The 23,980-nt window shown below is 27.9% G+C and overlaps 1 protein-coding gene across 2 annotated transcripts in view; it reads right to left on the bottom strand.

Moving 5' to 3' along the window:
• Positions 1-23,980, bottom strand: part of LOC129912228 (monocarboxylate transporter 3) — a 64,856-nt gene that overhangs the window by 30,408 nt on the left and 10,468 nt on the right. The window contains exon 2 of one of the 2 annotated variants that reach the window (XM_055990378.1): positions 6,500-6,546. The exons of the other annotated variant lie outside the window; for it this stretch is intronic. The gene's annotated coding sequence lies outside the window, so the exon portion shown is untranslated. The remainder of the gene's footprint in view (positions 1-6,499; positions 6,547-23,980) is intronic. 2 annotated transcript variants of the gene reach the window in all.

The raw sequence follows: 23,980 nt of genomic DNA, 5'->3' as shown, positions 1-23,980 counted from the left end.
TTTGAGTAGAATTTATTTCTTTCTATTTTTTTTATTTTCTTTGTTTTCATTGATTAAAAGTTATAAAAATCTCAACGGATGACTTAGTTTTACATTTAAATTGTCAATATATAATTTTCAATTTAAGGTAGTAGATTTTTGTAACAGAATTCGATGAATATTAAAATCATTAGTTGAATGTTTTATTGATAAAAAAATGGCCATCACTTTTAAAATTTCTTAATTTGAATTTGGAAATTTAAATATGTGCAGCAAACAAGATCATAAACGGTTTCTAATTGAAGTAAAAATCAGCTTTTTACCATCTTATAGTTTATTTTAAATGTTTTTTAGATTTAGAAAAATGTTTGTTTACACTCTTTAAAGTTGAATTTTATTGTTCCACTTAAACGGAACAACCACATTTTAAACAATAAAAATTTATAGTTCGTCTTGTAGACAGCTTCAAGATTATAAGAGGGACATAAATTTATAATTTTATTCTATGATTTCGAAAAAAACATTGATTGGTTGTAAGAAAGTGCAGTCAAGTACCTAAGCACTTTCTCTTGATTTTGTTTACAAATTTTCTTTAATTCAAATAAAAAATATTAAACCATAAAAAATGACGAGCAGAAATTTTTTTTTTTATTAAATAAAAAAAGAGATTCATAAAATGGAAGAAACAGATATAATTATTCTTTATTAATTTTATTCATCAAAATTAATATCGGACAAAACTTTACTCAAGGTCAGCCTTCTGGTGCTGGTTAAATGCTGTCGTCCTTTATCGAGTAAATTAGTTTCTTCTTCTTCATTTTTTTTTTTTTTTTAATTTCTCGTCGATCTGCCTTTGTTTTCATTATACATTTCTGTTTAATATTATGAAAGCAAAAAGCATAATCAAGATATCATAACGAAAACGATAAGAACAAACTTTTTCAACAGATTTTCCCTTTTTTTCCGATTCAATAAATTGAAAAGTATGAGGCGCGAATATTGAATTTCCGGATATTTAATTTTTAAATGAAAACGTTTGTCGAAAGTTTCCCTTTTTTCGTTTTAGTAATTATCCAAAATTGAAATGTCTCAAAGTTTCTTGTTGTCGGATGTAAAATTTTAGAAGAACAAAAATGCTGACATTTGAAAAAGGAAATGTTAACATTGAAATTACATTGAAGTTTAATATAAAAATAGTTTAAAACAAATAACAGCTGTAAATCGTCGATGATGTTAAAAATAAAAAAGAATGAGGTTTTTAGTTTTTTTTAAGAAGTTATTTTATATCTAAAAGGATTTATGATTTTTGAAGTACAAGCAGGAGTAGATTTTATTATGCTTAGAATAGAGCAGTTTTTCTTAAGCCATTAAAAAAATGTAAAATATTAAAGGTAAAATATTTCTTTTTTTCAAAAATAAAATTTTTGCCCCTAATAATTTAGGCGGTTCTTTTAAACCACCAAATAAATTCAATTTATTGAAATCTTAAATGGAATTAATGGAGTACACCGAAAAAAAAAATTTGATAATAACAGCTATCAAATTAACATTTTTCAGTGACAAAAGTCGTCCAACAATTAAAATATCAATTTTGATATTTTATCATATCATTTTGACATTTTTACTTGCGATATAGGTACTATAGGGCAAGTTTAGGATTCGTAAAAAAAATCGAACTCGAGATAACAATTTTACATGACATTACGATGATGGAGAATGCCAAAAAAGTGGGTCCGGCAATTCTGTCTGTCTGTCTGTCTGTCTGTCTGTCTGTCTCTATCTGGAGCTGCAGCCTAAACGAGTGAAGTGATTTTCTTCAAACTTGGTGGTTAGCAGTTTTTGGTGATTCCCTAGAGGGGAAATTGAAATTTTTTTTTTATGACCAAAACTAACGGTACCTGCCATATAACGGAAATAGAAAAGTTAATTTTTTTTCAAAAACGGCTCTAACGATTTTGATTAAAATTTTTGTGTGTAGTACTACACATAATAGCCAACTTTTTAAATAAAAAAAATATTTTTTGTACCGTTATTAACGGTACCTGTCATAGAACGGTTTTTTTCGTTTCTGAATATCTCGTACAACATTAACCCGATTTAAATGAAAATTTTTACACAAAAGTGTGTAAGTGAAGATAATATTAAAATTTTAGAAAATTTTCAAAAAACGCATTTTTGGTTTTTTTTTAAATATTTCAAAATTTTTTTTTGAAAAATCAATTTTTTGAAAACGAATCAATGAAAAATTTTGAAATTTAGTTTTTATGTGTAAATTAATTATTTCTTCAAAATGGCATACCAACTTTTTTTTTGAAAAATGTTAAAAAATTTTTATATATAAAAAATTATTTTTTTAAAAAACGGCTCCTACAATTTTCGAAAATTTTTTTCTAAAAATACCTTTTTATACAAGAAATAAAATGGCATATTTTTTATTTTTTTTTAAGATAATTTAAAACGGAGTTTAATTACCTAATTATAAAAACAGATTTAATTTTTTTATACTACTTATGAAATTTCTTCAAAATATCAAATTTTAAATTTCTTGAATGAAAAGCTTTAACATTATAGTTACTTTAAGCATAAGAGCAAGTACGTGCGACCCCAGTCGTGCAATTTATTTAATTTCAGGTGGGACAGTGAAAATTTCACTTTGACAATTAAAATATCATTTTGACATTTTTTTAAGTTAAAGTGGATAGTGAAAATATCACTTTGACAATTAAAATATCAATGTTGACTAGATTTTACGTTTTAGTTTATTATAATGAAACCTATTTCTTTCCTTTTCATTTTTATTATTTTTATTATTTTAAGAATTTTCTTTCTTTTTTCAAAACATTACTGAAAGGGAATATTCTTTACAAAATAATGGTGATATTATTTTTTCTTTTATAGGTGATATAATTGTTTTGTTATTTTCTCCCAAACTATGTGAAGTAAAATCTTAGTGCCGATCAAATTTTCTCAGTAAATCATACATTTTACTTCGAAAAAACACAAAGCGCCTTTAAATTAGTACACATTAAGAATTTTTTATTTAATATTTTTCAATAATTTGGAATGAGAAATTAATATGAAAAAATGATAATAAAATATCAAAAAAAAATTCCAAAATGTGACATTTAAATATCATCCTGATAATAAAAATGTTGTTTTTACATTTAAAAAATCATAAAACACATTTAATAGAGCATTTTTGGCTGATATTTAAAAAATGTTAAATTGATATTGGTTTTTTTTTTCGGTGTATTAATTTTGAAATCTAATTGTAGAAATAAATCTACGTCACTTACCGGCAAATAATAATCAAAACATATAGTTCAGGCATTATAAATATACAAAAGTCAACGTCGAAACGGTGATAGGGTTGGTGACAGTTATCAGAAAAATAGTAAAAATGGTTGCTATGTATTTTGAGTTATAGATTGGCATTCGAAAAAAAATCGAAAAAGTGGACGGTCTTTCATGTGCCATGCCGTGACTTTCTCAATTTTTTTTTCTTTTGCTTATGAAACCTTGAATAACCCTGCAAACAAATATTGCAATCAAAACTTTAAACTCTTCTGCATCAGTTTTTAAGATAGTATCACTTTTTGCACTACGAAATTTTGGTAAGTAAATAACCTTAAAAGTTAGCGTGATCAATTCTCATTTCAAAATGGTGTAACATTGTTGACAATATTCCATAAATAACGGAAATAAAAATGATTTTCATAAAAAAAAGACTTTTTTAATAAGATATTTTTCCAAATTATTTAATTTGTACCCTTTCAGAATTGAATTTGTATTTTTCGCAATAGTAAAGTGCTTTGATTTCCCTTGGAGTAATCCTTGATTAAAAGATAATATTTCTAGTTGTAATTTTGAAAAAAATCAAAAAAATTTTTTTGAATACCTAAGTATTTTGAATGAACATACATTTAAGAATGTTGTCCTAAAAATTTCACATTGATACGGCAATTAGTTAAGGAGAAATTAGCGTATTTATGAAGACGTTTTAACTTAGTTTACATGGCTCCCACAAATTTTAAACACGTTTTTTCTCGAAACAGTTTTTTCAAAGTCGCTAAGGACAGTTTCTCTTAAACGGCCGAACCAATCGGCTTGAAATTTTCACACGATCTTCTTAGATACCTTTGAAGGAATAATTTTTCTGACAATATTTCAATTTTTTAAGCCAGTTTAAAGTGAAAATTTTCTTGGTAAAAGAACGATTTTTTAATTTGGGAAGCCGCCATTTTGTCAAAAATCAAAATTTTTACTGTTCCTTCATTCATTAGGTACCTATATTCATCAATTTTAAACCCTCTGTCGGCACTCGGGTGCGAATTTGGCAGGACAAAAATAAAATGTGGTCACAAAAAAGTGTCTGAAATACAATTTTTTGGAATTGTGAATACAATATTCGAATTCCTCGGTAAATTCTACATCAATTTCATATATGATTCTTTATAAAATAGTGAGACCGAAAAAAGTTCTAGCGACATGAAAAAGTATAAGCCAAATTCGCAAAAAAGAAATGTGCCTACAGAGGGTTAAAACGAATCTTTTGATATAAATCCTTAATGATTGCATTATGATTTCTGACTTCTGACCTTATACATCAAATTTAAGTAATATTGCCTTCCATATTTTGCTAATCTAAATTTATTTTATGCAATAAGGTCATGTTTTTTAAACTCACCAAAGTCAATGAGCTATAACTCTTGATTAACTGAACAGTTTTGAATTTTTACAAGATATTACTTTGATCTGTTTGTACCTATTTATTTTCTGTTGAAATAATACCTACTTCAAATTTATGAAAAGGATTGAATTCTCCTAATTCCTAAATAAGACTGATGTGATATAACAATTTTCAAAACTCATTACAAAATTCCTATCATTACATAAACTACTTGTTTCCTGTTCTAGAATTAAAAAAAAAATAACAAGTTAATAAATAAATCACGATCCCTTCACAGTGCTGATTATTTTATTACTATAACTAGGTTGCAATCAAATAAAAAAAAAATGTAACTTTTCAAATGTCAGCCAATAGTTTCAAGATGATTATTTTTGATTGAATTACTAATAAAATTTATAGTAAAATCTTTCAGCTATTCATATAATCAAAACAAAACTTAACCCCCATTTGTGATGTTTTTATTTTTTATTATTTATTGATGTGACAAATTCTGTCAAAGCAAGAACATTGAAAAGACTTTTACATGGACGCATCTAAATGCCTCACTTCTTTAACCAGCTTCCAATTGAAATATTTAAAAAATGAGGAAAAACAAATTTATCTTTATGAATGGCATTCATCCAAATAAATAATCTGTAATATCTAGCTCGTTGGATATTTCGTCACCCGTAGCAATAATTTCATTTAAACTTCTCCATTTGATTTATTTTTAGGGCCCATCCGAAAATAAAAAAAAAAAAAACATTTTCTAAGAAAATTCTTTGAGTACCTCTAACTCGTGTTAAGGGAAATAAAAACAAAATTCTATCTCATCTAATCCCATCATCTAAAAGATATTTTGTGTGTTTCATTTTTTTTTGGGAAATTCTTGGGCTAGAAATTTGTTGTTTCTCAGTGAAAAACATTTAAATGCTAATATTTCAAAGTTTAACATTTTTTATTACAAAACAAAAGCTTGTGATGCATCGTGTCATATAGCTCGTCTCGTAGAGGTTTAAAGGACAGAGAGCGTTTGGAATACAAGAGAATTAAAAAGTGATAAGAACCCAATTTTTTTTTTTGTGTGTTTTATGTTAACTCCTCGTCAAAATACTTGTCGTTGTCATCCAGCAGCAGCCAGTAGACATTGTAGCTCTCGATTGATTTTTTGTTTTCATATAATAAACCACGAATGATTTGATTGCGTCTTTCGTCGCCGGTCTCACGACTTCTATTTGTCATTTGCTTTGACAATTTATTATCAAGAACAAAAACAAAAAAAAAAAATCTGAAAGAATGGAACTTCAAGCCCTATATTGCAAGGTTATAGTGCATTTTTATCGATTGAATAAAAAAAAACCACAAACAAACAAGGAAACACAATGGGATACTTAAATCTCGAGTACTATGTAGCGGATTGATATAAATGCAGGGCTAACGAACCAATTGCATGCGTGCCAATGCAGTTGGGATTTTTTTGTGCATTTTGTAGTTTTTTTTTTGAGCCATACCTATTTAAATTATCTTTTAAACTATTTTAGAATTTTAAGATCTGCTTTAAAATTTCATTAAAAGCCTTGGGTGAATATATGTAGTTTTCTTTTATTTCTGAAATTTTAGGAATCAATGTTGGACATTTAGTAAATCATAATGGATGTCGAGATTTTCAGGTCAAATTCAGAATATTTGGCAGTCCTATTATCTACTAGACTCTATTAGTATATTTATGTTAAGCTCCAGCCCCGAAAACGAAAAAAATAGTCACAGCTAGGTTTGGAATTTCACTTTTTCGATAAGTTTGTTGTATTTTACTGTTAGAAAAAAATAATTAAAGACAACGGTAACACTTACAATATCGTGGAATAGGTAACTTTAGTCAAAATCCTTTCTTCAGCTTTCTGAAAGTTTAAAACAAAAATATAGAAATAAAAAATTGTTAGAACTTATGTTTTTCAAAATTTAATGTTATAAAGTACTTTTTTGTATTTAATATTCTATTTGGTTTTTTTAATCAAATATTTATAATGTCTTTTTTTGTTTATCGAGAAAATCAAAAATATCAAAAAATAATAACATTTTCTAGTACCTAAAAGTTGATTAAATAATGGTTTAATAATCTTTTTAAAAACTTTTTTAAAAGTTATTGTTAACATAATTAATTAGTTTATCAAAGTAACGTAGAGCTGAATAAAGTTGTTTTTATCTGTTTCCTATAGAAAAGACTAGTTAACGAGCGTTGAGTAAAAGTTTCAGGGTAAAAATAAAATGTGTAGTATAAAGATTGGTCATTTTTGTTGGTTAAGTTACCTATTTTAAGGCATAAAAGCATTTGTTTAAAAATTTTGTTTAAATTTAAATATTCCTTTAAAAGAAAGTACCTACAAAATAAAAAACACTTTTATGGGCGATAACATTGGTAATGATATTTAAAATTAAGAACATTTTCATCACAAGATTAACCTTAAAGAATTTAGGTATACCTATGAATTTTTTTTTAATACAAATTGTTGAAATCGTTTTTGAAAAAATAAGTTGATTTCATTATGGATTCTGGAAAGAACTAGTGCTAGTTTAATGTTTGGAATCGTGACAATTTAAAGAGTTTTTTTAAATCGTAAAAATTAAAGTTAGTGCCAGTCGAAAAAAGACAAACAAAAAAATCCATTTCTAGTAGCATTTTTAGTACCTATTTTTTAGTATTTTTACAATATTTCGAAAACTCAAAATTCAATATGTGTATAAGTATATGTGATTTTCAGCTTAACCAAACTTCACTATGTCAATAAAAGTTGCCAACGAGTTTCTATTTTGGTTGGTAACTAGTGTAAATAAAATGCACTACTGGGTCGCACGAACTTGCTCTTAGGGTTCAAGTTGCTCAAATTTTTAAGACTTTTTATATACAAAATTGGAAATGTACGCATATAAAAACAAAAAAAAAAATTAAAAAAAAATTAAATTCGTTTTTCAAAAAAATAAAACAACATCTGAAATCAAATCGCCCTCCAAAACAAGTATGCAGTTTTGATTAATATGTTAACATGCATTTTTAGAAAAAAAAATTTTCAAAATCGTTAGAGTCGTTTTCTAAAAAACTAATTTTTTATAAATAATTTTTTGGAAAAAAAGTTTTAAAATAAAATTGGTATGCCATTTTGTAGAAATCACTAATCAACATCTAAAAACGAAATTTCAAAAAAATTCAATGTCACGTTTTCGAAAATATGATTTTTCAAACAAAAAATTTCAAATTTTTTTTAAAAATCCAAAAATTATTTTTTTTTTGAAATTTTATTTTTAGTTTATATTAAAATTCTCTAAATGCTTCTTCACAAAAAGTTTCGTTGAAATTGAATAAGCATTTTCGGAGAAAATCGGATTTTAAAAAACGGTTCTATATCAATTACTGTTAATAATGATTTTCAAAAAAAAAAATTTTCATTAGAAGATAGACCGTGTCTTAAAACTTACATTTGAATTTTTTAAACAAAATCGTTAGAGCCGTTTTTGAGCAATTTCAACTTTACTAAAATCGGTATATGACAAGTACCGTTATTTTTGGTCCAAACAAATTAATTCCAAAAATCCCTCTTTAAAGTCCCCAAAAAAATGCTACATACCAAGTTTGAAGTCAATCGGTCCATCCGTTTAGGCTTTAGCTCCTTATACAGACAGACGGACTTCCGGGACCCACTTTTTTGGCATTGTCTACCATCGTAATGTCATGGAAAAATATTATCTCAACTTTTTTTTTTGTACGAATGCATAACTTGATATATACCTAGTACCTATATCGCAAGTAAAAATAATCTTTACGATACTTGATTACCAATTTGTTTGGCCCGCTTTAGTTCCACAAAGTTTCCCACCACTGCTTTACTCGAATCAAATCAGGAAAAAAACATACCAACTAAAGAACGCATATATCCACAATGCACAAACCAATGCAACTAATATTATTGTAGTGAAAGACACTTGAGTGCTTGGGCGGTTTAATCAGAGAAATGTATGTGGATGTGGATGAGGGCTTTGGGATCGAAATCGGAATTCCCGAAGGAAAAGATACGCGCGGCTGGCAATATAATGTAGAAATTGGATGGATGGTACTTGAAATGCATTGCATGACAACGAATTGGACACACGAGACTAGAGTGTCTATACACAGTATACATCGCACTTATGTGCACTTATTACTTAGAAAATAAAAAAAAAAAACATATATATTTTTACCGTAGGTGGTCATCTAGGAAAAATCCTTTTTTTTTCTTCTTTTCTTTTAATTTCAACTCTAACTTGCAATCTGGTTCACATGTGTATACTTTTTCAAGTGTGAAAAGTGACAGACATGGGTTCTCCTACCTATATAAAAGACTATATGAATGTTTTGGTTTGGAAAACTGTGAAAATGCACACACGACGACCGTATACGTTGTCGTCATCATAGTCGGTCGATTGTCCTTAGAAAGTAATAGAAAGTATCTGGGTGGGATGAAAATGCGGTGATAGTGACACTGACATGCAATACAAATTGTATTGCACACAGAGTTTCTAGGATTTGACATTGTTTTCTTTTGTTCATGGAAAAAATAAATTCAAGTAAATGTTTAAAGCCTTGGTTTTTTTTTCCTTTCTTGTGAGACAATTTGTTATCTTTTATTTCTGGTTTCGAAAAAAACATATGAGATTTAAGACTTTAGTGGGTTTTTATTTATTGCAGAAAGTTCTTCGAAAAATGTGATTTAAGTATTTTTTTACTGGCGTTTAATTTGACACGCCCTAAATAGCAATTTTTATTACTTCAGTTGAAAAATATTTATGTTTTTTGAATAATGAAGGTGATTGCAAATGAAATTGCTTTTGTGGTTCACCAAATTATTTGAAATGAGAAGTGTTATCACATAGAACCTTTGAACAGATGCGACAACGGAATCGTCAATAGGATAAAATCAATCTTTCTCTATAGGACAAATATTGGTTTCGTATCAAAAAAAAAATTCGAGGTTTTAATCAAAACCAACATTACGATTATGGAGAAGATCAAAAACCTGATTTTCGTAATTCCGTCCATTGTTGCAGGGCGTGTCGATTGTAAGTAGGTAATGGTGATGGACAGAAATAAATTTTTTAAAACTAAGTTAATTTTCCAAAAACAAATTGTTGTAAATGTAAATTTTTCGAAATTTTCACGCCCACGCTCACTTCTGATATGACTTTATATATCTTGAAATCGGGTCTCACCATTTCAATAAAACTTAAGTATATTAATTGTGTTCAAAAAGACAAAATAGTGTCAACACTGTGAAAAAAATGTCGAAGTAGGTAATTTTTCTTAAAAATTTACCTAATAAGAATTAATGAATTAAATTAATCATCTTAGGATTACCAAGTAGTTTCCCTTATTTTTGACCCCAAGGTAAGCTCAAGATAGCCCAATATTTTTTTTTTTTTTGGTAGCCCACCCTTAATTCTAAAATTATAACGAAATTATTTTTTTTTTTTTCACCTCAAAAATCACAAAAATTATAATTTTTTTGTATTCAATGTAAAAATAGTTGGTTTTGCACTGTGGTTCGTTTGCCCAACGTAAACCTAGGATTTTTTTTTTTCTTTATTTCTCTATTTTTTCAAAAGATACAACAAAAAACTTTTTTTCATATCAGAAACCGAAAAAATTTGGATTTTTTCCTGAGAAAAAATTATTAGTTTAAAACGGTGGTTTGTTTCCCCAAGGTTAGCCCAGGATAGCCCAACTTTTATTTTCGCTATCCTACGCTAGTTAAAAAATTATAGACGAATTAGTTTTGTTCACCACAAAAAAAAAGTACACATACACCACAGTGCATTTTTTAAAATGAAGAAAAATTAAATCAACAGGTGTTTGCATTGTGCCTCAAATGCTAATTCCAACAATTTGCTGAAATAACCACTGTTAATTGAGAAATAGTGGAAAAAAGACAGTTTTTGCACTGAAAAAAAATTTTTTTTGAATTTTAAGAGCTTGGTAATTTATAAAAAGTTTTTTTGTTACAATTTTTGAACTAAGGGTGGGCTAACGAGCATTTGAGTATGATTTCCGTATATTTAGTAGTATCATATTTATTGCACATGATCGATCCAAACTATAGCACTTCCACCGAAATCGTTTTATGAAAATACCCCGAATTTCTATTGTCAATACTTGCCGCTAGAATATTCGAAGTCCATAACGACTGTTTAAAATGCATTGGGACTGCTTTAAAGCAACTAATGTGCCTTAGATCAAATCAGAAAAATCACGTCTAGCAACAAGAAGCTACATATAATAAAACAAAAATCCTAAACAAATTACTTATCCCAAAGACCTTGAATCAGTACATTTTCTACTACAGTGGAACTTTTTTTCAAACAATCAAAATTCGTTAATAATTCTTCAAATCCTCATATAAACATTGCTATCTTCAGTCTGTCTCGCAAACTATAACTTCAGCTGATTGCTGTAGGTATTTCAATCTTTATCAGCCAACCATATTCTGAAGGGCCATTCATGATTTGTTCTCCCATTAAAAAGCCGACTGATAAGAATAACCCATTTTCCATACCCACTTAATTGGAATTCTTTAATATAGAAATGAGCTCAACCAACTTGTTGCAATAATTTTCATTTTATCAAACTGGTGTTTGTTATTTTTTATTATAAGCTTCCTCTCCTGATAACATTGATAAAATCTTGAAAAAAAAAGACTTAACTTTACACTCTAATTGGATGGTGATTGTCATGTTGCATTAAACTGACATAAATTGCCAATGAACCGGTTGGATCTTATATACGGATTAAGACCAAGATACACTATCTTTTTTGAGAGCAGTTTGCAACAAAAATGCATTTAAAATTATGTGCAAGGCTTTCACAAAAATATGTATATAAACAAACATACACTTTTACTCTAGATTTGTTAAGTGTGTCTGAACAAAAAATCCTCTGGCTTATCTCTCAACTTCGCGCACGAAATAAAAGCGACGACGACAACAACCATGTCGACGAGATCAGACTAAAACAACTGCTTCTTCGCCCCTAATAGCATAGCTACATGAAGTTACTTCAAAGTATTTCAAAGCAATTTAAATTTATACTTTTTTATCAAACATCTCTCCTCCTCATTCACCATATCGAATGAAATGTCATTTCATTAAGAGAAAAAAAATTTAATTTATACAAAAAAAAAAAAAAATCCACACGCATGCTTCAAGAAAATCACAGGTGGAATATTGCAACATGCGACTGATGCCACATTGCTAATTGATTCTTCTTTTTCTTTTGCGAGTTTGCAAGTTTGCTTGACTTGACAAACTCGTTGTATATCAATTGAAAATGCTCGTTAAATTCCACCTGAATGGGTTTGGTCTTGGTCTAGGTTTAAAACCTGGAGTGGCAGTAAGCGATTAACTCTTCGCTCAGTGCATCCTAATTACCTGCACTTTTTATTGCCTCCGTCCTATCGTAGACCATATAGACACTCCATATAGACTCTGGCCAAGTCGATGGACATGGTTCTGGATGTCTAAACCATTGCAACTTGATGGGCGATAGTGATTTTTTTTTTGTACGAGCGTTGATTACCCCTGAGCAGTTTTGCGGAAGACACAAGTATAGCAGCCTTTTTCAGTCGAATAGGTATGTGCAATTCAAAACATGGAATAATCATAAATTTGCTTTTAAAAACGACACAACGATGTCATATACGACGACTACGTGCTGTGGAAATTCTTAACATTTTTGCACGGGGTTTGACGACCAGTAGAAGAAAAAAAAGAATAACCAATTCAAGTTAATGATATCTCCCTTGAGTTTGAAAAATAATATTCTAAAGGCCGTAGGTGTTGGGAAGCTAATCAATAAATGTCATTATGGTTAGAAATATTACCTCATAAATTCTCTTAAAAAACCATTTTATCTATGGTCTATAGTGTTTGCATATTAAGTAACTGCGTTAGAAAATATTAATAGAAAACTATTAAAATTGCATAGTTACGTGATAGTTTTTTTTTTTTTAATGAAGGGCTGCAAACGTGACGGAGACACTAACAAGAATTTAAAGTTGATGAATTAATTTAATAATACATTTTGGTTTTTAATGTCAATTAATTCCTAAAATTAAATCAGTTTGGCAAACAAAATTTTAGATCTTGATACTCGGAAATAACAACTTTTGACATATATCTCCCAAATTTCTTCAATCATAATTATTAAAATAATATAAATATAAAAATAATTAAATAAAATAAAAATATTTACCATGAAATTGTAACATACACAAGAGTTACGCCTACACCACAGTGACTTTTTTTTAGTTTCCTCTAATTTAATCACTGATTGAATAAAAAATTTAATTTATTTTAACCTTTAACTAACAGAAAATTATACTTTTATAGAGTCTTAATTTCGACTGCGGAGCCTATACAAAGTTGCACAATTGACACAAAAAAATACCATATAAATCATAAAAATTGGTTTGATGGTGTCGTTCTCTATTTTGTATTTATGCAATTTTTTTTTTTTGCAACATACGGCTTTCATGTTTTATTGATAAAATGTTTGGAAATTTTTAAGACTTTCGAATTTTTCAGTGCAATTTTTTTTATTTTTAATATCTCCTAAACGTAGGGTGGACAGACGACACGGTTTGGTATATATAAAGAACTCGAGGTGGACAAACGACAGAAGTTTGAATTTTTGAAAAGAAAAAAAATTGGGGGTTTTTTGGAGCCTTGGAATTTTTTACTACCAACAAAATGTGTTTTTGGAATATCTTCTAAACTTAGAAGACTTCCTAAAATAAAATGCATGACTGGGTCGCACGACCCGGCTCTTGCAAATTTTTAGTACTTTTTATATAGAAATTTAGTAAATGTAATTATTGGAAGTAGAAAAAAACAAGTAAAAAAAAAATCGTTTTTCAAAAGGAATAAAACAACGTCTGAAATCCAATTGAGCTCCGAAAGAAGAAGGTATGTAATTAAGATGCATTTTTAGAAAAAAAAAAATTTAAAATTGTTAAAAAAATAATTTTTTGGAAAATTTGATTTTTCAAAAAAAAAATTTTTAATTTTTTATAAAATCCAAAAATTTAATTTTTAAAATTGTATTTTAAATTTATATGTATGTAAATAGTATAAATGCTTTAGCATAAATATTGTTAAAATCTAATTATTAATTTAGGAGAAAATCAGATTAAAAAAAAAAAAACGGTTCTATGGCAGGTAACGTTAATAATGATTTTCGAAAAAAAAAAAAAATGTTCATTAAAAGATAGCAACTGTATTAGAACTAACATAATGAATTGTTTAAAAAAAATAGTTGAAGCCGTTTTTAAGGAAATTAAACTTTTTCAATATTGAAAGGTAGATAACCGTTATTTTCGGTTCAAAAAAATTTATTCAAAAATCCCTCTGTAGAGTCGCAAAAAAATGCTACTTACCAAGTTTGATGTTAATCGGTCCATCCGTTTAGGCTGTAGGTCCATATACAGACAGGCAGACGGACTAACGGGACCAACTTTATTTTGCATTCTCTATCATCGTAATTTCGTGTCTGATTGTTATCTCAACTTTTTTTTGTACGAATGCATAAATTGATATACAGGGTGTCCCACAGTCACCACCCCAAATAAAAAATATGAATTCCTGAGGAAATTTTAAGTCAAAAAACTTAAGAGGTATTAGTCTCGTTTTCGAGTTATTACGGTTTAAATGATTTTTGCTGTTATTTCCCTTTACAACCAATCATGAATTAATTACAGTTGTTTTAGTGGAGAGTGAATAAATTGGTCCTAAATAAAATTATCAAAAAAAAGCTTGATATAAAATGAAAAAAAAAACAAACTTCCTCTTGGCTTTCAATATTTTTAAAATGATCAAAAATTTAATTCCAAAGGAAAAACTCATTAACTACATAGGATTTCAATAGCAGCTAGTGTTTTTTTTTTTTCTTTGAACCGACGAAATTATTATAGGTTCACAGTATTTCATCATATTTGTTTAATTGCATCGAATCTTTGAGTCACCAAAATAACTAAAATAGTTGGTATGGGAAAAATGTTTGAAATTTCACAAAATTTTTGGTCAGGTATGTTAGGTTTTTTTGAACTCTAAACCCTCACACTTTGACTAGCCAAAAGTCGATTTGAATCATCAAGTTTGGCACTTGATTCACATTTTTAATTATATTTTAAGGACAACGCAACCGGTTACCGGTCCAACGTGACTCCGATTTGAATATGTATTCGTCAAAATGTCCTTAAATTTTTTTGCATCAATAGGTTGTATCTAATCGTGAGAATCAACAAGAACGAACATTTTAATAGAAAACTGCCTACTATCGAAATTCGTTTTTATTTATTTATTATATTGTCATTGATTTGTGTGGTCTTTTTATTATTTTTTAATAGATAATTGTTTTCTTTTTTTTTAACATCGTAATTAATCGATTAATAAATAATTATAATAAATTATCAATTTTGTAACAACACAACCTTGATCGATTTTATTTCCCCCTCTTATTACAAATCTGTCTCATAACTAAAAAAAAATCTAAACAAAAGCGTAACAACTGAACTTATCTTCTCAATGAATAAAAATTGAACCCAAACAACGAAGACGTAAAACATCTAATCTGGCCTCTTTCCAAGTTTTTTTTTTTTATAAATGTACATTGTGTGTACAACATAATATATGTATAAGTATTTTTAATTCATATAAGTTCTGAGTAAATTGAAGATTCTATTTTTTTTATCGAAAGTATAAAGTATTTTAAAAATCCTTTTTACTCATTTGAACGTCTTAAGTGAATATTTTTTTTTTTTGTTGTGCAAAAAATTTCAATTCACTAAAAGGTGTTCATTTTCTTTGATTCTTAAAATGTCTGCAAATAAAAAAATAAAAAAAAAAGAAATGCCTGATTGTTTAACAACAAGATGATTCAATATCGTAAAATGTTTCCTTTGTTTTTTGTTTTTATTTACGTTTTTTCTTTATTTAATGACGTTCTAATCTGTTAAGTAAAGTGATTTTTCTTTGTGTAATTTATATAGGTTAAAATATGAGATACATTTTCTGGTTTTATTTTTTTGTTGAAAGAAATTTATTTTTATACTTTCCGATAGAAATACTACCATCAGAGTAAACTTGGCATTGTACTCATTGTTTTGTAAACATTATTGAGTCATTCTTTGTTCGTAATGTTTGCAAATTTAAAGTTCTTAGAAAATTTTTCACTTTTGTAAATCAATGGCTGTGAGTAGGTAGGCAAATAACAGAAGATGCTTTATTAAAACAAAAAAAATAGTCGAAAATGTTTAGTATTGTCATTAAGTAAAGGTCGTAATGAATATACCTGGAAATTTTAATAAGAAGAAGAAACTAACAAGTCAAATTTTTGACTTTTTTCATCTACGAGGGGGTGTTTTTATATTCGCGAAATGGCAGAGAAGATTTAGAGAGTAGTTGTAATTTCCAAAAATTGTTAATTGATTTACTATAAGCATCTATGCCAAGATCAATTGCAATCAACTCAATTGGGATCGGAAAGAAATTGGAATCATTGAAATAATTATGTACCACGCTCTCACTCAGGGAAAATTTTGCCACAAATTAAAAAAAGAATTACTTATTTTACCTTTAAAAGACATGCTAAAGTTAACAAAAAAAAAATAGGTACTGGTAAAAAAACTAACTGTATAATTGGAAAAAAATGCATGACTGAGTCGCACATAAAGTCCTTGTTGCTTACATTGTTTAATTTTGTAGGTATATAAACAAAAATTGAAAAAATGTTAGGTAGGTAATTAAAAAAAAAAAAACAAATATTTTGATTAATTTGAGTTCCAAAAAATATAAGCATTTTTATTTCTTTTATGACGCATTAAAAAAAAAAACAATTTTCAAAATCGTTTAGAGTCGTGTTTTTCACAAGCCCAAAAAATGGGGTTTGATGAGCTTTTTTTTCAATCGTCAGTAATTAAAAATACTTACACCTCTATAGGTTAAAAAGTGCCGCTGTTGCTGTTTTGATTTTTTAAATTGAAGATTTTTGGGAACAAACAAATTTTGTTTTCCAAAATTTTGCTTAAATTAACTGACGCCAAAAGATTGTCTAGAAAATTAAAGGAAAAAATATTTATATGAAAGAAGGACAATCTTCTCATAAATTGACATCAAACACAAAAAAAAATATTTAAACGCAACGGCAACACCTACAATATTTAAATATACATTTTAAAAAAGTTATTAACTTATTCATATTTGTAAAATTAAAATTAAGTAAAATAAATTCTGGGTTTTTGACAAAACTGGTCCTTAAACTCAGAATTTTGAAAAAAAAAACTTTAATGAACAAATTTGAACATGTGGTTTTTAAAACTTTTTCGTAATAAAATATGCATTAATTTTTAAAATTATTTTGGCTCTATCAATTGTTATTTGAATACATAAAATAAAATGTATTACAGATAATGAACTTTTTTTAATAGAAGTTTTTGAAAAAATTTTAACTTATTTTTTTTTCAAATTTCAACATTTAAATATTAAGTTATTTTTTCTTCATTAAACAGCCCTTATTTTTAAAGGTTGAATAGTGAAATTATGGAAATCTTATTTGTCAAAGTCTTAGAGAAAATCAATGATTTCAAAATTATTTTTGTCAAAAAAATCCAATGAAATTGAAGTAATTTTTAATTTTTTTTTTTTCAAAACCATAATATTTATTACCATTTCTTCTTGGGAATTCAACTGCCTAATAATATTTATATGGCCAAAAAGTTTAAAAAAATAAATTCATATTTCTTATATATTTCATATATTTTTTTGTCTTAATTTCATTTAATTTATGAAATTTAAAAAAAATTTAATTTTAATTAGAAAAAAAAAAAAAAAAACAATACGGCAACATCAGTTTAGGTACATTTATATTGTAGGTATAATTTTGGAGTAGATTTTGAAAATGGACAGCTTTTCAACCGAAACGTTTTAGTGAATTTCTATTTTCGTTCGCTTTCCTTGCGAGATTCTTTCAAACACGCCATATTTCAACTAGGTATAGAAAAAATCGCTTTTAGACTACATCTTAATTAAGACACCTTTCTTCATTGAGGCAGAATCTCTTAACTTAACTTGATCCAAACCACGAAGTATAACGGAAAACCTTAAGTTTTTAAATTTAAATTTGTCTGATCGAAACCAAGAATCATTTTGAAATTGTTCCAAATACCACTCGAAATTATTAAAATAAAATGTATTCCTCAAATGTTCAACCACTTTCTATTTATTTAAACAGAAAAAGAAAATGTATGAAAGTCCAAGCTTTCTAAGAAAAATTCGAAACAATTTGTCGTCATTTATAAGTTACGTACTCATGAATGCGCCCAAAAACAACAAAAAATTGCAACAATTTATAAAATTTCATTCAACATTTCCTGGTTCCAAATTTCATCACTTATCTACTATGTATTTTGTCTACTATAAAATGACTTCATCGTTCTCTTAACACTTTGCCAATCCCAAGTAGTAAAAATAAATTCTTTCGCAATTTCCTATATTCCTACACAACACTTTTTAGCATCTCTTCTTTATAAGATCATCAAGTCAAACAAAATAAAAATCCTCTACGAAAGAAATCTGCCGGCAAATTTTTCAAATGCGCATACAAACATTTAAATAAAACATCAAGTTTCTATTTTTATTTCAAAACATTTTAGGAGTTCATTTTTCGAGAAAATAAAGTCTGCGTGGATGGAACCTTAAAAATATACCATCAGCATTGCATTTATCAACGAAACATACGTACAACGAAGTACGAAGTAAAAAAACGACCTAGTTGTGAAAATAATTTTATCTTTTCTTCTAAATCAAAGTTTGCCTCTTTAGACAGGAGATTCTTAACTAAAATATAAAAAAAAAAGTCTGCAATTAATTAGACGCCCCAGGTGGGTATGTGTCTAAGCAGAAAATTTATATACTTTAGTGTGGGTTGGTATTCAGATAGCAGCACTGGTATAAGAGATGCATTTTTTTTTAGAGAGAAGAAAGGGTGTGCTTTGCTTCACTGTGCACTGCACCCGACAAAAACTATAAATGAAAAAAATTAAAAAAACCGTGAGTGGTCTTGGTCTGCCTGCAGTGCTGATTCACATTTAGTTCAATGAGACCAGGTACATGTTGGTTTTTTCTTCTTTATTTTTGTTGTTGTCATGATGTTTATATACCGTCACAGTGCAGTGCATTTTGAAGCGCATTCTGACTCATCCCATTTAAATCGAATTGTATGTGTATACACAACAAGTATTACCTTCCTATACGCATGGACTTGGTTAAGTTCAAGGCTAGGGCCCAAAAGGCAATTTTTCTAATGCAGTAAAATGATAAACAAAGTAAAGCTAGAGACAGGTTACATTAAGGTTAAAAAATAACTTGTTAAAAAAATCTAATATAGTATAGTATGAAATTCTTTAAAAAAGGTTTCAAACTGGTTACAAATAGGTAGTTTAAAAACCATAAAAATTTAATTTAAAAAATTTCAATAAAAAGTATGATTTTTTTTTTTTTTAATTCAAACAAGTAACAATTAGGTTAAAAATCATGAACATTTAGCTATAAAAAATCCAATAAAAAGTTTGATATGGTTTGAAAAGGTTTCAGAAACGTTACACGTTGATTAAAAACTTTTCAATTTTTCTTTAAAAAACCTCAATAAAAAGAAGCTTTAAAAAGGTTTCAAATAGGTTAAAAATCAACCAATTTCACTGGTCAACAAAAGTGAACTTTTTTTTTGCCACAAGAACTCGAATCTGAAGTCAGAAAAATTTGATTGGCCTCCGTTTTTGAGATATTACCGTTATAAAATGCTAAAAAAACGTCATTTTGGCTGTTTTCGAGCTTCTAATTTTATGTGGGGAATTCATTATAAACAAATTCGTGACGTTGATTTTAAGAACAGTTATTCTTCTTTCAAAAACTGTTTAAATTTTCCCGATATCTCTTTTATTGCTTCAGATATCTTAAGTTTCAGTTAGTAAGTAAAGAGAAACTAAATTTAATCTAAAGTTTAAGTCCCTGGGCATACAATTTTTGCCACAAGAACCAATACATTCTTTTCTAAAGGTTTTTGGGTCGCTTAACTCGAATCCGCAATCAGAAAAATTTTATTAGCTTCCGTTCTTGAAATATAACCGTTATAAAAAAACATTTTTTTGCATTTTATAACGGTAATATTTCAAGAACGGAGTCAAATTAAAAGTAAGAAATGGTTTAAAAACGGTTTCTAGCAGGTTACATATAATGTAGAATAAAAATCCTATAATTTTTGCTTTAAAAAATCCAATAAAAAGTATGAAATGGTTAAAAAAGGTTTTAAGCTAAATACAAATAGGTTAAAAACCATCCAATTTTTCTTTAAAAAAAATCAATAAAAATTATGAAATGGTTTAGATAAAGTTTCAAACTGGTTTTCAATAGGTTAAAAATTAACCAATTTGAAAAAAAAGGCCAATTAAAAGTACCTAATAAATGGTTTAAAAACGGTTTTAAAAGGTCTCAAATAGATTAAAAACCACAAATCCACCAATCAAGGGAAAAAAAATGATATCTAATTTTTGTTTGACAAAAAAAAATCCCTCTAACGTAAAAAATGGTTCGAAAAAGGTTTCAAATAGGTTACAAATAGGTTTAAAACAATCAAGGAATAAAAAATATCATCCAATTTTGTTAAAAAAAAAATAAGTATAAAACGATTAAAAATAAGTTACCAATAGGTTAAAAAATAACCAGTATAAAGTATGCATTAGTTTGACGTAGGTTGCAAATAGGTTAGAAAAAGCTTAAAACTAATCTAGCGATAAAAAAATTACACCCAAGTTTGTTTAAAAAAAATTCAAAAATAAGTAAGTATAAAGCTATTCAAAAGAAGTTTTAAATAGGTTAAAAAATAACTTTCTTGAAAAAAAAGATGTTTATAAACAAATTTATTTTGGAGATTTTCATAGAAGTCCCCCACAACATCTTCTTCAAAGTGAAGTATTTACATTTTTCTTCTTCTATATGACTACTTGACCAAATCCGACCCTGTTTGTACAACACTTAACATAGGTACAAACACTACTTGTCAACATGTGCTGCTGCTCTTTTTATGCAAAATACATTTTCTGGATGCGGTTGTGGTTCGTGAACACACAACACAACCTTTTTATTTATTCTTATTAATTCTTGTTTTTTTTGTTTATTTGTATTCTTTTATTGCTGTAAGCATTCTTATCTTCATCTATTAACTACCACCTACCTGGAAAAAAACGGAAGTATGAGAAAAAATTCCAAAACTTGTGATTATCATCAAAAAAAAGAGTTTATTTGTAGAAAAAATTATTAAAATATAAAGACTCTCATGGTGGTTAGACAAAATTCTAATCTTTTATTCATGATCCGTGAAAATTCATTGTTTCTTTCAGAGAGGATCCCTTCTCCCTAATACGATGGACGTTTAGAGGGTTCTTCATTATGAACTCTTACGGTACTAAGTCTTATTGTTTTAGGATGTTGGGTATATATCAAAATTCTAGGGACAACAGAGTTAAGCTTAGAGATTGGTCTGATGGTCTATAATGACCACATAATCTACCTACTTATAGAAAATAAGTTTTTTTTTTGTTTGACAAAGAGAGGGAGCTGCTGTCTCTAGAACCTATTATAACGTATGATGGGTTTGAAAGGATGTCGATTAGATATGAAAAAATATCCCAGAACCAATTTCTTCCTAAACTGCTTTGTGGCAGAGTTAGGGTGCCTTTCCACTATTATGAACCCACACAGATGCTATATGGTGACCCAAATAATAAGTTTTATCCTTATATTTTTGCTATGGGGAGTCGGTAGGAGCCTTGTGTTTTCCCTCATAATCGTTGGGGTTAAGCATATTTTTTTGTTTCGTTTTTTTTTTTTTAATCCTTCTTGAATTTAATTTATCTAAAGCTAGAAGGATTATGTTATATAAATATTTACCCCTTTAAAATGCAAAAGGATACTTAATTGTACACCGAACATAACGACTATGACTACGACTTTTCTACAACTACGACGACCTACTTATAGATGTTTTTTTGGGGAGATTGTAGGAGTTTTTTTTGTTAATATTTTTCTTTTCTTTCTTTCTTTTTTATTATTATTTGCTTGGGTTTGATGTTCGTTTAGTTTCAGTTACACAAAGTTTTCTGAGAGATAATGTACCAAACAGTACCTAAAACAACAACAACAAAGAAAAATAAAAGTGCTAATCGCTGTTGTCCTTGACCCAGATGATGTTGATGATGATGATGGAAATCAATCGTCATTTTTGTAGATTTTTTCATCCTGATGAAGGCATACGTAAGGTTGGTTGTATGTAGACCTTTTTTGTTCTTTATAGTGTCGTTGTCATTTTAGATACACGCTTTTGTGTGTATATAATATGAAGATGAACTCGGAGAAGGTTGGTTTATGATTTTACAATTTTTTTCTTTTTTTATATTTTTTTTTCCACTAAAGTACCTACTTTTGTGGAGAATATGTCAGATTAGACATTGACATTCAGATGTTAATGAAACTTAAGTGTGTAGACGAGTAGTTTTTTTTAGTATTTTAATTTCTTTTGTATATGTAAATTGTATGGTAGGTTAACATTAATTTAAAATGTATCTTCATTAAAAAAAAAATAAAACTTCATGATTTTTTTTCTGCAGTAGAGGGAGCCACATTAGAGGACTTTATAAGAGCTATAACAAGAGAACAAACAGACACTTACAAGAAACTTTCTTTTTGAAGTGATAACGTCTTATAAATCGATGAACCATGGCAGCCACCACAAAAAAGTGACGCCATTTTCTAACGTTACACTCTCGCACTTTCGCAGTGCGTGCGTCAAAAAATTTCACTTCAAAATTAAAAATAAACTATTAGAGATACAAAAATCTTCTATAGCTTATTTGAAAGATAATAACCTTAAGCTTAATATAAATGAAGGATTTATAAAAATTCTGTCATTTAATAGGGTAAGCAGGGGTAAAACGGAAAGATGAAATTTGGGCTAAAATCTAAACGCGAAGTTGTAGAAAATTAATTTTTCTTCCTATGGATAGATGAGCTTAATTTAAGAATAACTGCATTTAAGAAAAAATTTTAAAAAAATTTGAAACTAAGCTATAAAGTTTTGTTTGAATGTTGTACACGTGTTGGGGCTATGACAAAATGATGATTTTGGGTAAAGGACATTTTTTTTGACAATTCTAAAAGTGCCACGTGAAAGACGAGGAAAAAAAATATTAGGAGTCTGATACGAATTTTTTTCTTACACTCTGTGTTTCGAAATATGAATTTTTGAAAAACACCTTGTTTTTTAGGGGTATTTTTGGGTAGTTTTTGTTTTTTGGCTTTTTTTTGGAGCGTTCAAAAAATCTCAAACTTATAGAACATGTAGGTTTTGGCCTTATGCATACATGCAATTATGCAATTTGGAATCGTTTACTGAGTTTTGACTGAATAACGGAAGAAACAAGTTTTAAAAAAAACACGTTTTTTGACCGTTTTTAACCGATTTTCATAGTTTTTTATTTTTATCTTTTTTTCTTTAATAGATACAGGAATAAAGTATATGGAGTAATGATAGACCATGACTACGACTATATGTGTGCGAAGTTTCAATCATTTTTGTAAACACAATTTTGAGATAACGGTAAAATAAATAAATTTTAGAATTCAACAGGTTATAACTTTTGACCAAGAGCAGATAGAAATTTTATTAACATAACAATAGACTAACTACAAGCTACACAATGTTAAATCAAGAAACTTGCGAAAAACCTCAAAACACCAGTGGAGATGTGTTGCCCCCCGAACAGCCACCAGTGTGGGAAGTACCGTAATCTCAGTCTGGAAATTCGACATGGTTGACTTTAAAAAATTCTTACATCTCTTGTAGGCATCTTTGAAATGAGATTGATACGTCATATGAAAGGTGATATAATAAGCTTTCACATGGTATACAATTTGTTATAGGTTGTAAGGAAAAAAATGAAATTAATGACATGAGAAGATAAAAATTCATGTTTTTTTTTGCTTTTTTTTGATGAAAATGATTGTTGTCAACAATTTATTTTTATACTTTTTGCGCATTGTAAAAATTTAAAAATGGTTTTATTCTTAAGAAGAAATACTTGGCTTTGAAATTGCATAATTTTTTTTTGTAAGCTTTTAAAATAGGTAATGATTGTTTGAAAAAAGTAAACGCTTTAATTGACTCATTTCAAACAAAAGCACACAACCTGTTTTCTGACGACGTTT

This window comes from Episyrphus balteatus, chromosome 2 (assembly GCF_945859705.1).
Source record: "Episyrphus balteatus chromosome 2, idEpiBalt1.1, whole genome shotgun sequence".
In the NCBI taxonomy this organism is placed as follows: Eukaryota; Metazoa; Arthropoda; class Insecta; order Diptera; family Syrphidae; genus Episyrphus; species Episyrphus balteatus.
Note: the sequence above shows the minus strand (reverse complement) of the source record. Positions and strands in the feature narration are given on the sequence as shown.